This window comes from Girardinichthys multiradiatus, chromosome 15 (genome assembly GCF_021462225.1).
Source record: "Girardinichthys multiradiatus isolate DD_20200921_A chromosome 15, DD_fGirMul_XY1, whole genome shotgun sequence".
NCBI classification, from domain to species: Eukaryota; Metazoa; Chordata; class Actinopteri; order Cyprinodontiformes; family Goodeidae; genus Girardinichthys; species Girardinichthys multiradiatus.
In genome coordinates, this window is record NC_061808.1 from 36,679,782 (window position 1) to 36,696,883 (window position 17,102).

General features: G+C 40.0%; 1 long non-coding RNA gene across 1 annotated transcript in view; it reads left to right on the forward strand.

Moving 5' to 3' along the window:
* Nucleotides 1-336: 336 nt before the first annotated feature.
* LOC124882314 overlaps nucleotides 337-17,102 on the forward strand; it is a 98,812-nt gene continuing 82,046 nt past the window's right edge. Inside the window, exon 1 of the long non-coding RNA XR_007041858.1 lies at nucleotides 337-608. This is a non-coding gene — a long non-coding RNA (uncharacterized LOC124882314). The remainder of the gene's footprint in view (nucleotides 609-17,102) is intronic.

The following is a 17,102-nucleotide window of genomic DNA, read 5'->3' on the forward strand; positions in this document are numbered from 1 at the left end:
GTACATGATTATTTGAAGGTTGACGTTTTTTGTATTAAAAACACTTTTCTTTTATTGGTCGGATGAAATATGCTAATTTTGTGAGATAGGAATTTTGGGTTTTCATGAGCTGTATGCCAAAATCATCCGTATTAAGACAATAAAAGACCTGAAATATTTCAGTTAGTGTGCAATGAATCTAAAATATATGAATGTTAAATTTTCATCATGACATTATGGAAAATAATGAACTTTATCACAATATGCTAATATTTTGAGAAGGACCTGTATAGGGTGATCTCTTCGGTGATTGGCGGCGCATTGGCGGAAACAGGAAATCAACAGTCCAACATGAGCTCCCAGAGACGTCTAGCAGGAGGAGTGCAGAGCGCCCAGGAAGATCCGAGTCCAATAGGAACGACAAATAAGAGAGTATCCAGCAAAGAAGATAGTAACCAGAGGATGTTCAGCAGGAGGAGAGAAGAAGAGGTCCGAGCCCAACAGAAACAGTGCTACCAAGAGCAACGAAGAAAACGGAGCTTTGCAGCGACACTGGACGGCCAGTCTGTTGACAAGGTTACAAAACAAAACAAACCCATACGGCCACCAGCCGTAACACAAGATAAGTGGTAAGTGAAAATTTTTTAACAAGTACGTACCACTGACAGTGCCAGACTCATGGAGGATGTACATCTGTCTTAATGCATATGTGAGAAAATGAGATAACAGAAGAAGACAAATATAAAAAAGACTGACAACCTAAAATAAGATTGATATTCAGAGGCTAGATGTCTGGGACAAGAGGGTCACTGGTTTGCTTTGGTCAATTTCTAGAAGGAATGATTAATTGCTATTACTGCTCCATTGGCCTTTGGGACTGAAGCTTTAATTCTCCAAACAGGTCTCTCTACATACCACTGCTCCAAGAGCAGGTCTGTTTCAAGTTGGGATGGGCACACATTTTTGAAGTTTAGAAAAGTCTTACAGTTGCTACCACAAGGGCACAGTAATCACATTACCTAGGATCGAAGAAGATGTGAATCATAGATGGTGCTGATACTTTGATAAGTTAAGTGCTGGTAAATATGACTTTGTTTTGACAAAGTCAAGGACTGAGGAGCTGTATTGTAGCAGGTTTCCCTTTAGTGTAGGCTGCGGTCAGTACAGGTGCAGGCAAAAAATAAAGCTATTAAATTTCAGCCAGCATTTATATTATATATATTTATTATGAAATATATTACCTTTCAATGGGTGTTTAAAGAAATTAAAAATTTAATATATTGGTGTTATGGTTTTGTTTAAATGCCCGACCCACATGGATGAATACTATCAGGAGACCAGAAAGTCTTAAAAGCTTTATTTAAAGTCAATGTTAATGAATGTGAAGAAGATCTTGGTCAGGGACAGCAGTCACTGAGGAGAAGAGGATTAGGTGAGCAGAGGAAATATTGTAGGGAAATAATGATGAAGGAATGGAGGAGGCTTACTCGTTAATGCAGAGGATGAACGCCAGGAGGAATGAGTGGAACCTGGGGGGAGAGGTCTGTGTGGGGCGTTGCAGATGGTAGAGATGAAAGCCGATGGTGTAGCTATAAGCGGAGGTGGAGATGGGAGTGTCGGAGGGCAGACAGGTTGCACTGAGTATGAGGACAATGAGGAGGCTTGAGGTTTTCAGCCTTGGAATGGAGATCAGAAGGTTATTGTTTATAGTTGATGGTTTGTGGCTTGAGAGCTAGAAGCCCACAGAGGAGGAACTTGGCTGCAGTTTAAGGGATACCTTGAATAAAGGAAAACAAAAATAAATCTTTAGCAATGGAAAAACCACAGAGAGAGTCACTAGGAACTCAGAGGACTCAGGTTTACCACATAGGTTGAACCGTCAAGTATTGAAGTACTGACAGACAACTCCTCATATACTCCAGCTGATGACTTGATAATGAACAGATGTGCCAGAGTACACCTGCTCAAGTCCACCCTCCAGGGATCCAGTAACCCTGGTCGAACCTTGCCTTCCAGTGGAGACCTAAGACTCCATAAACAGAGAAAACCAACCACACGGACACACTTGAGTTAAACACCCCAAATTCATGTAGCTTCAAAATTTTTTGGGTTTGGTTATCATTTGTAGTTCCAAACTATCATTCTATTATGACCTGATGGAACAAGAGAACCTATTTTTTATTAATTTATTAGTTTTTCCTTTGTGACATCATATTTGCAGTTAATAAGTGCAAATAAACACTTAAATTTCCCTTAACCCTATTCCCCCCATGGGTCAGAGATGACATTTTATTTAATGCTCATCTTGTAACTGACAATGTACTGTATATTTTTCACAGAATTCTGAACGCATTTAAGACTGAGATTTATATTTAATTTTAATTGACTAATTTGCATTGTGTTTATCAACATAAGTGAGTAAATTTATATGTTGGTGTTGCTTAAAACACCAGTAAAATATGTCTGCCCACATGATTAGCAAGAATGACAGCTGGTACGTCTGATTCACATTTTATATCTTTGCTCCAATCAACTGTTTTTATCATACTGTTAACCATTACACCCTTTTGATATAAATTTACCATGTTCACCAGTGTCCTAATAAATAGTCAATTACATTTATCCCTAACAAATTTTTTCCTTCTGTGTTATCTGTGAGAGCACGAGTGGTAAAAATAGAAGAAACAATTCCGCAGAAATGCAGAAATCCCACCCCATGGTGAGCTGCAGAATGGAATGGTGGCTTTATTCCATGCATTATTCAGGAGAGTAAATTAACCCTGAGTAGACATAGTCCATCAATCAAGGGGGACTGCCATAACAACACGCCGGCTGGGGGCATGCAAGACAGATAGGCTGGGAAGGGGTGAATGATGCTGGTGGTCTGTCAGATGGGCTGTAATGGAGAGGCAGTCTGAAGTCACTACTAGAATTAGCCACCCACTATTTCAACAGGTGGCCCTGACAGTCACGCCTGGCATGTGGACAGACTCAGGCAAAGGGGGTTGCAACACAGCCCCACAGCAGTTCAGTGCAAGGATTCAGAAAACCAATTCCGACCTGAAACAGAGTATGTGTACTTTTACCACTCAAGCCTTATGTCCATAATGACAGTTGCTTGTCTCTTCTCATGCTGATTCTGGTTTGTTGATTTCTCTCCTAGATTTCATTTTCTTATTGCCTGTACATTTTTACAGAAAAGCATGTTTTTGTCTGCGACTGCTGGCACAATCGGCTAGCCCAGTATCAAGTGGTTCTTGTTTGTTTTCTATCTCTCTGTGGCCATGCTTTTCACTCTAGCTGCACCCCATCCAGTGTGGGCAGATGGTCAGTCTCCCTGAGTCTGGTTCTGCAGGAGATTTCCTGCTGCTTTTTTTGTCCCATTGTTGTAACCTTCTGTTCAAAGAACACTTGGATTTCTCTATATGAATGGCAATGACAATTGTATATGTTAATTGTTGCTGTGCAAGTGAAACTTAAATTATTTAAACTTAAAATCAACTGAATAGCCTTTTTTAAATTAAAACACAACTGACTAACATAATAAGAATATTTAATTCTCAGTGGCATAGAAACATGTTCAGCTTTAAATGATGAATGTTTCTGCATCACCTTAATGACACATCTGATACTGTTGCATAGACAATTTGTTTTCCAGCTAAGTCAGATTGTCAGAAGGTTTTGGATGTGCTATGAGCATTGCAGCTTTAAGACATCACATACACCACACATTACGCTCCTACTATGGTATGCAGTATGGGAACTCCAAATGGCTCTTAAAGTTTTTTTTGCTTGACTTAACCTACTGTGCTCACTTCAAAGAACCGGTTCTAACAGCCGTTTGTTTCAAGATCACCAATAAGCAGACACTCCGTCCGCACTTGTCAAAATTCACTGATCTCTAAATGCTGAAGTGTCAGAACACGTCAGGACAATTTAATTTTCACATCAGTAAGTATTGCAGTATAAAATGAGAAAGTGATGTCACTGATAACAGAATTAGAATCAGCCTTATTCCTAAGCTCTCTATAATAAAGAAGAGTTCAGTAATAAATAACAGTTCCCTATCTTGGCGCAGTAGAACACGTTGAATTCTGCACCTGCTATCACAATACATGCATACTATATAAAACAGGGACACATCATGAGGTGGATTAAAGCAGAGACTGTGACTCTTCTCATCCAAAATCCGTGTCTGACCTCACCCTGCACGAAATTCCATATTATAATTCCAATATCATATTAAACACTATGGATTAAAAATGGGATTTAAAACAACTTTAAATGTGTGCAAAGGCAGACAAGGGAATACTTTTTTTGCAATATGTATATAATATAACTACATAAAACATTGCCTTGCTGTATTGACTTTATAACTGATTATTAAATGAAACTTTAAATGTTGAACATAGCTAGCACTAATATGTTTGAGCTGCCTGGCAGATAGAAGACTAAGTGAAGCCATGCATTCCTTAGTGCGGACCATCATTAACACAACCCAATGACTGTTAACATTAATATGCAGTGGCAGGGCGGGGCTTGGCGCAAGTGTAACGTGCGCGACCCATATATGGAGGTTGCAGTCCTCGACGCAACCGTCACGGGTTCGAGTCCAGGCCCATTGCCCTTCACTAGATGTCTTCTCCTCTTCCTCCACCCCATTTCCTGTTGGTCAACTTACAAAAAGGGCCACTAGTGCCAAAAAAAATTTAAAAAATACTACTATGTAGCATAATTTTACCATCTAAGTATATCTTATGTCATCCCTCGGAAGAATTTTAGTGATGTCTGATTGGGTCATTGTATTGTTCAAACTGAGCATTGATTAGACTGCTTCTAGTCTTCTTTCTGACCAAACAAACTGGGTCACAATATAAAGTTATAACTACCCATCTTCTGTGATAACAACATAAACTTATCATCTAGGTTAAAGGAAAGTCATTTTTTTTTTGTGTGTGCTTACTTTGTGTTTAAATTTAGGAATAGAAATGTGAAGCATCAAAGTTGACTTTCTAGGATTACAACATAAAACCAGCACATCAAATATGTAGTTACTTAAGTAGCTTAAAGGGGACATATCAGCCTTTTAAATCCTTCCTGTTCACAGTTAAATCATTCAGTTGTGGTCTATATAAAGTGGAACTGCAATGCTTTGGTCTGAACTCCTCTTTATTGTAGCTCCACAGGCTCCGTTGTACCCCTGCTCTGAGGTGTGTCTGAGAGCAACTCGTTTTGTTGCCATTTCTGTAATGTTATTGTGGCCCTTCACACCCCTCCCCTCCAGGTCGCAGAGCTTTCCACTCCACCCTGTTCTGACATTTTTGTAGTTTATTAATAGCGATATAATTATTGAGCGGTGCAGAAACTTTTTTTTCCCCAAATTGATTAAAAGATGTCTACAACGGAAGACCTGTCCATCCAGCCTTACATGTTTGAGCCAGAGTCTGACCCAGAGCGAGAGTAGAATGACAGAACCTGCAGAACAAATGAATGCATTGCAACGGTGTGTTATTACTGTATTTAAACTCTCTGCATCCATACTAAGCAAATACACTAATTAGCATCATTTTCACTTCAAAGAGGTTCTGATGTTGGGGGAAGGTGCAATGAATGTGGGTTAAAACACCAAACAACCAAGTATTTGGACTTATTCACTTGCAGCTTTGGCATACTCGAGATCTGACTACAAAATCTCAGCAAGAAATAAAAATGCTGAATATGCAAAATTGATCAGTCAGAAGTCCATGACATTAATTAGCTGTTCTGCAGCAAATACTGTGATGTAATAGTTAAAAAAGACTTGATAAGGAAAAGAGAAAACTGAACGGATTGAAAAATATGAACCAAACAGAATATAAAGATATCTACGCAGCACGTGTAGAGACTAATTTCAACTTTCCCGCATTCCTACATACTCCAAGTGCAAAACAAAATAAATGTAAGGGCTAAAAAAGTGGATTTGGTATATGTCCATTTTAAAGCTTCTAGTAACCTTGCATAGAAAAATGTTGGCACTTTATGAAAAGTCAGGCATTACCAAAGCAACAAGGTTTGTTGTAAGAAAATCAAAAGAATAAAAAAATATACAGCGTACAGAGTACCGTAGTACTCTGATCACATTTAAAATGCTCTATAAACTACTCAAGCACTGGGGTTAGCTCTAAGCCCTGGCAGGTAAATTGACAGGTTTCTGTACTTTTTCAATCTGTCTTCTGTGAAAAATGCCATTAAGTTGTATGTGAATTGCAAGATGAAAAATGTTGTCATATATTCCACAGTGCAAAAAGTATTTTCTTCCTTTCCATGAATTTATTCATATCTTGAGAGATTCAGGAAAATATTTTATTGATTGCACAATAGTCATGTGAGGACATTTCTTCAGACATTTTTGCACATTTTTTGTGAAACCACTGCAACTTGTTTAGAAGTGTATTTCTCTTCATCCCTTTCTTCTTTTATGTAGAAGCAGAAGTTAGGAAGGGTGGGCTGAAATGCTCAGTTTGCTGGATTATTATGCTCTGTGCCGAGGCAAAGATGCATTACTGTCTAGAAGGTGAACGTTGTTTCCAACTAATAGGAAAAAATAACCCAGCTTTCTCACCAGTTCACCGTGGTGCAGGAAATGAAGCTGCCTCAGAGGAACATTAAACTACACTCCTGTGTATGCACCTCATTACAGATTCAAAGTATTATTCAATAGAGAGAAAGGCTATTAACGGTGCAGTTTTCTGGAATGCAGTCAAAGTCAGATTAGAATTCTGGTATGGTCAAATCCCCTTAAGAGTCCTGAGATGGAGCCAAGGCTTTTTTCCTTCGATGAGCCAGAAGCACAGGCACAACATCTTCAGGCACGGTGGTCCTGTTTGAGCTAGTCTTTGTTAAACAGCATTTTACAGTGCATGTTTGCTGATAAAACTGTCAGGAAAAGTTGCAGAGAGGTTGATGAATTGGTGTAGAGGTTTCTTGGTGATGCCCATTGTTTGGCTGTGCTGGCCAGCTCTCCACAGTGATGTCAGATGATCGTTCACCTTTTTCCATGAGTAATAATGAACAGAGACAATGCCTCACCCTCTTCACTTCCAAATTTAGACTAGAACATTTTAATGGCATGAGAAGATTAAAATATAATCATGTTTTTTAAATTAAGTAAGCTCAACACTTTCTGCACAAACTGATGCAAGCTATCGCTGTTGCCCATTACCTACATCTGCCTCCTATTTGTTTGTGATGCACAGACCCTTACAGATGAACTGTAACCAACCACAGACTTGAATACATTTTGGGGGAATTTAATGTGATAGTCCAACATAAAATAGTACATAATCACAAAGTGAAAAATAAATGATACATGGAGCCTCTATCCAGTTTTGCCTTGTGTTTCACTTAATTCAACCCTTGACCAGCTCCCCTGTCTCATCTGAATAAAAACAATCCCACAACATAATACCATGTTTTTTTTTTTTAACAATGTTTTAATTTGGGCATGGTGTGTTTAGGGTGATGTGCTGTGTTGGTTTTTCACAACACATAGTGTTTTGCATGCAGGCCAGAAGGTTTAGTTTTGGTCTTACCATCGTCATGCGTTTGCTGTGTTGGCTATATATCTTGTGATGGGACTTTTCATGGCTTCTTCAACAATTGCTTTTTCTTGCCAATTTTCCATGAAGGCCAACTTTGTGGAGTGCAACATTTTCATTGGGATTCAGATCAGGAAAACATGCAGGATGGCATGACTATCATTTTCTGTTCAACCTCAGTAGCAATGGTGTGCTACAAGAAGCAATTGTTCACATGGCAGCATCTCAAAAATGCTGCCATGTGAATTTCTTTGCCAGCAGAAAATCCACCATCTCAATCCCTGACAGACAGAAAATAACATAAAAGCCAGATTATTGTGCAGTTTTTGACTTTTTAAAGCTGGTTTTAAAGTCTTGATCAGCTGATAAAGAGCCTTTTGGAGCTTAAATGCAGTTTTTAGTTATTTGCCTACTCTGTATGTCAGGTCTCTTGCTTCTGTTTTTTTATGCATTTTTAAAACTTTACTTACATCTGCAAATATTTTCAATGTATTCCCTGGTCTTCAGATTTTGATCAGAAGTGTGAATTGAAGGTTTGTGATAGAAACGTGACAAAATGTGAAAAGGGGATATGGATACCTCTGAAAGGTGCTGTATTTTTCCTTTCCATTTTTTCAAGGAGGAAAAGCCAAGACAAAATGAAGACAAATTTCCTCTGGGACACTGAGTTATCTTCATAAATTCAGTGGTCAGCTATCTGTCTCTTTGACTCCTCCATGCTGCTGCCACACATCAATACCAGTTCCTTGTTGAAGAAACAAAACTGATGTTCCTTGTGCGTCAGTCATGTTTGCTTTTTTTATTTTTATTGATTTTTATGAACCCATGTAGCTCATCTTTGTCACCTCCAGGTGTCCTCCAGTACGTGTGCGGCACATTGAGCAGCCATTTTACAAAGAAAAATCTAACACAAAGACAATAAGCAATGTTTGATTGTTCATTTTAAGAGGTTTTGCTAAAACATCTTTTTTAAATATGTTCAATCCAGGTATTTTTTTAAGTAATTCTAGCCATCCTCCAGATTTTCACATGGTTCCTAGCTAAAAAGGCAAATTCCAAGAATAAAGTTGGCACATCTGCCAGATGGTGAAACTGCCCCAAACTGAAGCAGCAAAGGCAGCAAAAGGCTGGACCACAATTTATAAACACTCACACCTACATCTCCTATAATGGAGCCCCGGAGAGTTAATTTAATCCACCAAGACTTTTGCTCTTGGCTTGGAATGTGAAAGCTGGCCCTATGCCCATACAGATGGATTTCTTTGTTGAATGTTTTCAAACACTTAACACATCTTTCTGGTTGTAAAAGTTTTACACATCCCTTTTACTTGAATCTACACAATGGCAAATAATGGAGTTGTTGTGGATTTGTTGTTAAAAGCACTTATAGAAAGACTTGTATTGAATCTGCTGCATAAAGGAAAGTGTACCGGAGTCAAATTCCTTGTTTGTTGTATGTACAAGCTTGACAATAAAGCTGATTTTGATTCTGATTCTGAAATCAGAGAAAGAGCAACTTAACATCTGAAACCCAGGGCCTTCACTCACACTAACAAAGACATGTTTTATGAGTTGTAGTTCAGAGTTTCACTCTGGACTCCAGGTAAGTCCTGGAGGAAGGTAGAAGTTGTTCTGCTGTCCAAAAAGGAATCTGCCTCTGGTATTATAACAATGCAACCAGCTGGTGAAACACTGTCACACTGACATACTGTTGCAAGAACAAGCATCATTTCTTAAAACAAGCTGCTTCACTGTTGCATTTAGTTACTATATTAATTCATACAGAGAGTACATTTTGAGGATGTTCTAAATAAGTCCAATAATTTATAAATGATTCTTGGAACCTTGTTGTAGTGAACCTAGTTACTTGATTTGTTTTTGATATTGTAGTGAAAAGAACAGACCAAATTTCTGCTGCACAATGACCTGAAATATGATTAGACTGACCAGAACAACCTTTTATCCCACGCAGAGGGCAAACTGACTTGATCTTGATCATTAATGTTCTGACGCTTACAAGTTCCAAGTTATGCTCAGACGAAGTCTTGTCTGAATATCCTAATATGGGTCCAATTATCTCTTTTAATGAATGTTTAATAATTGAAATGTAAATCAGTCTCTATTAAGCAGAATAGTTACATATGGAACTTTAAATGTGAGTTTCCACTCACAGTCCAAAACCATCACTGTTCGGTTAATTGCCATCTCATAATTGCCCTAAGGTATGAATGTGTGTCTCTATGTTGCCCTGCGAAGGACTGGCGACCTGTCCAGGGTTTCCCCCACCTCTCACCCGTAGAAAATGAGTGGCATTCCCTTTTCTTGTTGAAAAAAACTGTATTAGCCTCTATGTTAGGTTTTGTGTTTTTACTTGAATACATCATTAGGAAACGGACCATAGCACGATTTTTCAAAAATGTAATCCTTGGTTAAATGTAAGTAATCAAATGGAAATTAAATCTTAATTCTGAGAATCACACAGTATATCCTATGCTTTTAATGTGTGGTTATGATTACTCAGTCGGAAGGACAGTATTCCTTCTTCAAAACAGATTTTTAGATAATGAAACAGCTTATGAGATTTATGTAAATAAAAGGCTTCCAGTAGCCAGTGTCAACTTCTACAACAAATTAAGAATATTGAAATGACAACATGCAACTAGCATTGTGGAACAAAGGAGGTCTGTAGACACATCTTATGATCTTTATATGTGTTGACTATGTTGACGCTGTGACTACCTCCTTTGGTGGAAGAGAGGTTGGAACATCAGAGGGTCAACATCAAACTCATTTTGGTAGCGGCTCCAACATGTCACACATTGAAAAGCAGAACACCTCCAGATCTTAGTGACCCGTGACTATTTTCACTATCACATTTAAAGTGGAATGTAGCTCAATTATTTTATAATAGTCAAGAGGCTGACTCATCCAAAACGTCTAAGGTGTCATTCTTTCCACACCAATATCAAGCACTCAATATACTCAGTGTCTCCTTTGGTTGTGATGACAGCTTCATTTATAAAAGTTCACATCTTTGCAGGACCTGCCAGCTCTATTGGTGGTTTGGTAATAGCCAGGGTTATGTTAAAGACAGTCTTCCCTTTGAAACCATACCCTGACATTTAGCAGTTACCTGATTTACATGGAAATACACATGCAGCCACATCCTAGGGTAAGATGTAGGGTGAGCAAATAACAGGACATGATGTTTCTGTATCATTTCAGATGTGCTCTAATACTTTAATTATATTAAGAGATCAATGTCACTGAGTTGTTTAGACTACAAACTCTTTACGGACTCACCTGTGTAACTTAACACATGCAATATTAGGAAAACTGAGAATAAATAATATCGGAATTTATAAAACTCAATAAACAGAGATTTTAACCAATAAAACATTAACATAATAACTGATGAACTATTTGTACAATTTTACGAGTTTACATACATGTAAATGTGACTGAACATTCCACATATAGAGATAATTTGCTTTGCTTAAGTCATTTCATAATGCCGTAATAGCAGCAGGTTCAGTATGCTCCAAAAGTGATAAAGAAAAACTACACTGTAGAGACAAATTCACCAACCAACCAGAGAATTTGCTTTCACTGAGAGGTATTTCAGCTAGTAATTCAAGACAATCCAGAGGTTGGTCCTCAACAATTTTGCCCCCTGCTGCAGTTCACCTACCAGCCAGCCATCGACGTGGATGATGCCATCATCTACTCCCTACATTGAGGTCCAATCCACCTGGAGAAGCCTGCAAGCACTGTGAGGATCAAGTTCTTTGATATCTCCAGTGCTTTTAATAACATCCAGCCTGGACTTCTGAGGGACAAGCTAGAGCTGTATAGAGTGGACCACCACCTGTCTCAGTGGATACTGGACTACCTAACTGGCTGCCTGCAGTATATGAGGACACAGGGCTGTGTCTATGACAGGCTGGTGTGCAGTATGGGACACCGCACTGTTCCTGTTAAATCTCTACACTGCAGACTTCCCCATCATCTCCCCAGGATGCTATCTATAAATGTTCTCTGATGACTCTGCTATGGTCGGCCTCATCACAGGTGAGGACGACGCAGAGTACAGACAGTGGACACAGGACATTGTGGACTGGTCCCAGTGAAACCACCTCCTGATCAACGTGCGAAAAGCTAATTTCCACAGGCACAGACCCACCACACTGGTAAACATCCAGGGAACTGATGTTGAGATAGTGGACTCTGATAAATACCTGGGTGTTCACTAGAACAATAAAAATAACATCACTGCTGGACAATGTCTCCCATCCCATACATGAAGCTATCACAGAACTGTAGAGCTCCTTCAGCGACAGACTGCTGCCTCCTATGTGCACAAAGGTGCACAAACCACTGCTCCCAACAAAGTCAATTAATGTTTACATCCCTGCTTTTATTTGCAGTTTTGCCATTCCTTGTATATTGCTTGTTTTTTTAATGCAAAAATATGCATGCACATGTTGTACATTTTTGAAATTATCCTATGCATTTGCACATTTCTTTGAATCCGGGTACGCTATTTTAAACAACTGTATATTTTTATTTTCTTATGTTGTAAATTGGACCTGCGAAGGAGCATAAACAAAGTTACACGAGGTCAAAGAACAAAACATAGACTTAGTGTTTGGCTTGAGCTTGTTACCACTGAGGGCAAAACACTCAGGCATCGAAGTGCTGGCAGCCTCCTGCTCAAGTACTCATCAAAGCAATCAGTAGAATAAGTCGCACCTGTCACCCAGAACACCTGAGAACTCCAGCACCGTCTGAAAACACTGAACACATGTAGCAAGCACAAAATACAAACACAACCCAGATCCTGACAACACACAAAGGTATCAGGGAGTGGTCTGAACACTCATCATGCATGTTAAAGCCAGATGTGAACAGCACCTTACTCACTTAACTTTGATTTGAACTCTAAGTTTATGCTTCAATATGAGATTGAAATAGAGCCGAACTGGATATCAACTCAGTTAGCCTGGACATTGCCAGTGATTGGTCTACTTCTGTTTGGATAAGATAGGATAGACTTTATTGATCTCACAATCGAGCAATTATTTTGTTAAAGCAGCTCTTAGTAACACACGTGTAGGGTGCAGATAGTTAGGAAATGTGCAATCAAAGTAGAACAAGCTAAATGTGCAAAAACAAGTAGTAATAGAATAACATTAAATAAAAACATAAAATAACTTATGTACAGCAAATAGTGGAGGTGATTGTACTAAATACCGAGGTTACTACATGATTCATTAAAAAGTCAAATTGAACAGTCGGACAGCGGCGGGGATAAGGGACCTGCAGTAGCGCTTCTTCATGCACTGAGGGTGTCTCAGTTGGCCACTGAAGGAGCTGCTCAGCTCCTCCACAGTCCGGTGCAATGGATGAGAGGTTATGTCTATGATGGATGTGAGCTGGCTAACATCCTCCTCTCACCCATCACAGCTTGTCCAGTCTCTTCCTGTCCTGCTTTGTGCTGCCTGGGGCCCAGCAGATGACAGCACAGAGGATGGCAGAGGGTCCATAAAAAGTATTGGCCAACAGTACGAAGGACCTCAGTCTCTTCAGAAGATGGAGGCAACTCTGGCCCTTCTTTTACTGGGTGTTGGTGTTATCGGACCAATCCAGTTTATTGTTGAGGTGAACACTCAGGTATTGTAATCTGTCCACTGACTAAATGTCCTCCTGCTGGATATTTACTGGTGAGTGAGGTGGTGTCCTTCTCCTGAAGTCTATCACCATCTCCTTTGTCTTACTGGTGTTCATGCACAGGTGGTTGCGCTCACACCAGTCCACAAAGTACATGATGACTGAGTCATCAGAGAACTTCTGGAGATGACATTTGTCCTTGTTGTAGTTGAAGTCCACTGTGTAAATGGTGAAAACAAATGGTGACAGAACAATATCCTGCGGGGCCCCAGTGCTACCTACCACCTGTGACTGACAGCTGGTTGGTGAAGTTACTTTACATCTATACTTTATACAGAAGATGCTCAAAATAGTTAATAATGTGAAAGATGCCATAAAAGCTCTACCATTTTATTCTACCATATGTTTCAGTTCATTCACACGATCTCTGATAATGTCTCCCTACTTTGGGTGTCAGAGAATTTTTGCCATCATCAGTTATAACTGATGATAACTGATTGTGGAATCATTTGTATATTCCTCTTTGCTTTTGTCACAAAACTATGTTTAATTATTTTCAGTAATTTCTGTTTGAATTTGCCATTAATCAATTTATGGCCACTGGAACACCTGTACCCATATAAATGCTCAGAGTTGCCCGAGTAATATAAGTAGGCTTTACCATATGCTACTTGTCAATCTGATGGTGATGCATACATTTGCCTTCAGTGACAACAGATGCCCACTTCCCTCTGTGGATGAAAGACGGTGAAAAGTGTCAAACACTGTTTAGATGCCCTAAGCTGACTGATAATAAAATCGTAGGTATTGTCTGACATGTTTATAAAAAGGGGCTGTGGTTATAATTTGATGGGAATCCCATATTTCTGCAGATTGTTGCACAGATCTGTACTTTTTCATATGGGCCTGGTTGAAATAAAATCTCCTTTGTTAAACTAAGGCCTTGTCCCCACATAGGCAGATATCTGGGAAAACAAATAACTTTTTATGCATTTTGGCCTTTCATCCACACATAAACTCCATTTTACATCACTAAAAATGAATAATTCTGTAACCGCGGGCCAAAGTGGAGATTTATAAAAGCTCAGTTTTTGAGCCCGCATGCGTTCATGATCAAACATATTTTTACAGATCAGTCTGCTACAAATATTGTGGCGCTGACGTCAAATGTGCGACCATTGTTTATAGACTCGCCGTACAGTGGAGTAAAAATGAATGATGAACGATTCCCAATCGACACTATCTTGTGCTTTATCAGTTTTATATTCTAAAACTGTGTTTAAATGAAGTAGAACGTATTTTTCTGCCAACACAAATGAACCTCCTGGCGCCATGTTTTATACCTAACAGGAAGTCATGATTGTTTTGAAGGACATAGGTTTACTTTTTGCTGTACTCTGCCCCTTATGCGTCTGAAGTGTCTACCTGGGCAGACAGGTAGTGCAGAAAGGAGGAAGCCAGTCGTGGAGGTAATGATCCGGAGTCCACAGGAAGCTTGGAACGAGAAGGTGAGTCCACAAATGGTCATCAGTGTCCAGGCTGGAGTGAGGGAAACCCTTGGAGAGGAGAGACACAGGAACGAGGATTAGCAGAGGAAGAACACAAGAAGCTCAGGCAAAGCTCAGGCTTGGCTCAGAGGTAGCTAAGATTCTAGGCAGAGTGCTCAGAAACACAAGAGGAGGCTTGCTGTTACCAGTGACGGTTAACATTCAGGCGAAGAGTGACTGGCTTCCAGCCTCTTTATTCTGCTCGGCTGATAGTCTCTGATGTGCTGAACCTGTGCAGAGGTGCAGCAGAGGAGGAGTGCCCAGCACCAGCAGGAGCCCCACTGGTGGATGGCTGCAGAACAAAACAGACAGGAACAGAACAAACAAAACCCCACATCCTGACAAGTGAAGTACTTCTGCGGGTTGGTTTGGATGAAAATTTCTGAAAAACTTCACATGTGATATTATTTTTTAAAACGATGTGGAGGAGATATTTGTTTTTTTGAATACCCCTCTATATGTGTACAAGGCCTAAGTCTGTGTCAACAGAGTGTACTCCTTGGAGTATTTTGACATTCTATCCCCAAAACACACTTGCTAATGTTATTGCACCCATTTACTGGGGATTATGCCTCATTAAAGATATGCTGCAATCCATTCCACACAGACCACAAATAACACGAATTGCCAAGAATTGTGAAAGTATAGGATTTATGAGGATTCTTGGAAGTTGGCAAAAGAAAGGTTAAAGAAATTATTCAGTCTTCTTTAAATATCCCCAAAAGTGAGCTTTAAACTACGGGGGCCGCAAAGGGACATGGGGGGATTTTTTTTTCTTTTGCATCCCCACACAATACGTTTTGCGTACCCATGCAATAGTCTATGCGTTATCTCTTAATACTTTGTGGGATGGTTTCCAAACCAGACCACTGCAAAAATGGAAGAAACACTACACCCGTTTTTGAGATTTATTGTCAGGATCTGTGCCTTCTCTGTTTGTCTTGGTGCTTTTACTGTGCTTAGCCCCTAGATGGCGTGGAACATGGATGAGAGGTGACAGGTCTTCTCTATTCCCTTGATTACCTGCTGAGGAGTATATAAGGAGGAGGCTGCCAGCAACTCACTGCCAGAGTGTTGCCTTTAGTGGTACAGCTCAAGCCACATTTCCTTTGTCTTGTCCTTGCCTGGAGTTTTTGATAATCATAATCTGTTACCTTGCAGGATTACCTGAACCTGACTTTGCCTACTGCATGGAACTCCGTCTGGATTACCCACTTCTGGAAAGAAGTGATCCAGCTCCATGAACTAAGACTGAAGGCTCTTGTTACTTCGTTGGCAGCCTCCTGATATCGTCACTCCTTGGATCTCCGTTCATGAACCCTGTCCAACCTCCTCCTTCCACTGCACCTACTTTTGTAACTCCTGGACCAACTAATCATCCTGGCACACCATTATCCACCATCACCGGTCTCACGGGTAACCAACCTCTTGGTCTCCCTGCTCCCCCCTCTGGCGGATCGCTCCATCAATCCAGTAAGGCAGAATTATTATTTATAAGTTTTGACTCAGAATTATCCCTGCTCATCCTGTTTATTTTTACAGTTGGTATCCCGGTTCCAGTTTCCTGCTCACTTCACTGCTCTGTAAATAAACACTTTACCGTAAAACTCTGTCTCCTTGATTGCTTTCTGCATGTGGGTCAAATCCGTTAAAAACAATATGACAGAACACTCTGGCCAACCTGACCCAGCAGAAGCGTTCAGGAGAACTCTATCTGAACAACACCACCAAATCATAACACATGATTCTTCCCTCCGATCTCTTTTTGAACAGCAGAAACAGACCAATCAGCAGATCGAACAACTAGCCTCCGTGTTTCAGCACACCTTGAGTAATTTCTCTGCCCCGGCAGTAGAGGGCACTTCAGCCTCTCCGGTTTCTCAGCAATTTCCGCACTCACTTCCCCGAATCCTAAAAAATTCTCTGGTGAGAAAGAAGATTGTAAGGGTTCGCTTCTCCAATGTTTTCAATCATTCCCCACAATCCTTTCCACATGATTCTGTTAAGATTTCTTTTGTACTAGGGTTACTTACTGGAAAAGCCTTGAGATGGGCAGAGGCCCGTTTTTCAAACTGTTTGGACTTTGGTTGCACATTTTCCGAGTTTGAGGACGAGTTTCGACAGGTTTTCTCCAGTTAGAAAGACTTAACCGCCAATGCTCGAAGTCTATGGTCTATTAAACAGAGAGACCAGTCAGTTGCTGAGTTCTCCATTGATTTTCGCACCCTGGCTGCAGCTTCTGGATGGAATGACTGTGCTCTTAGAGCCGCTTTCTTCCAGTCCTTAAATGAACCATTAAAGGATAAGTTAACATTAGTCGACGAGCCTA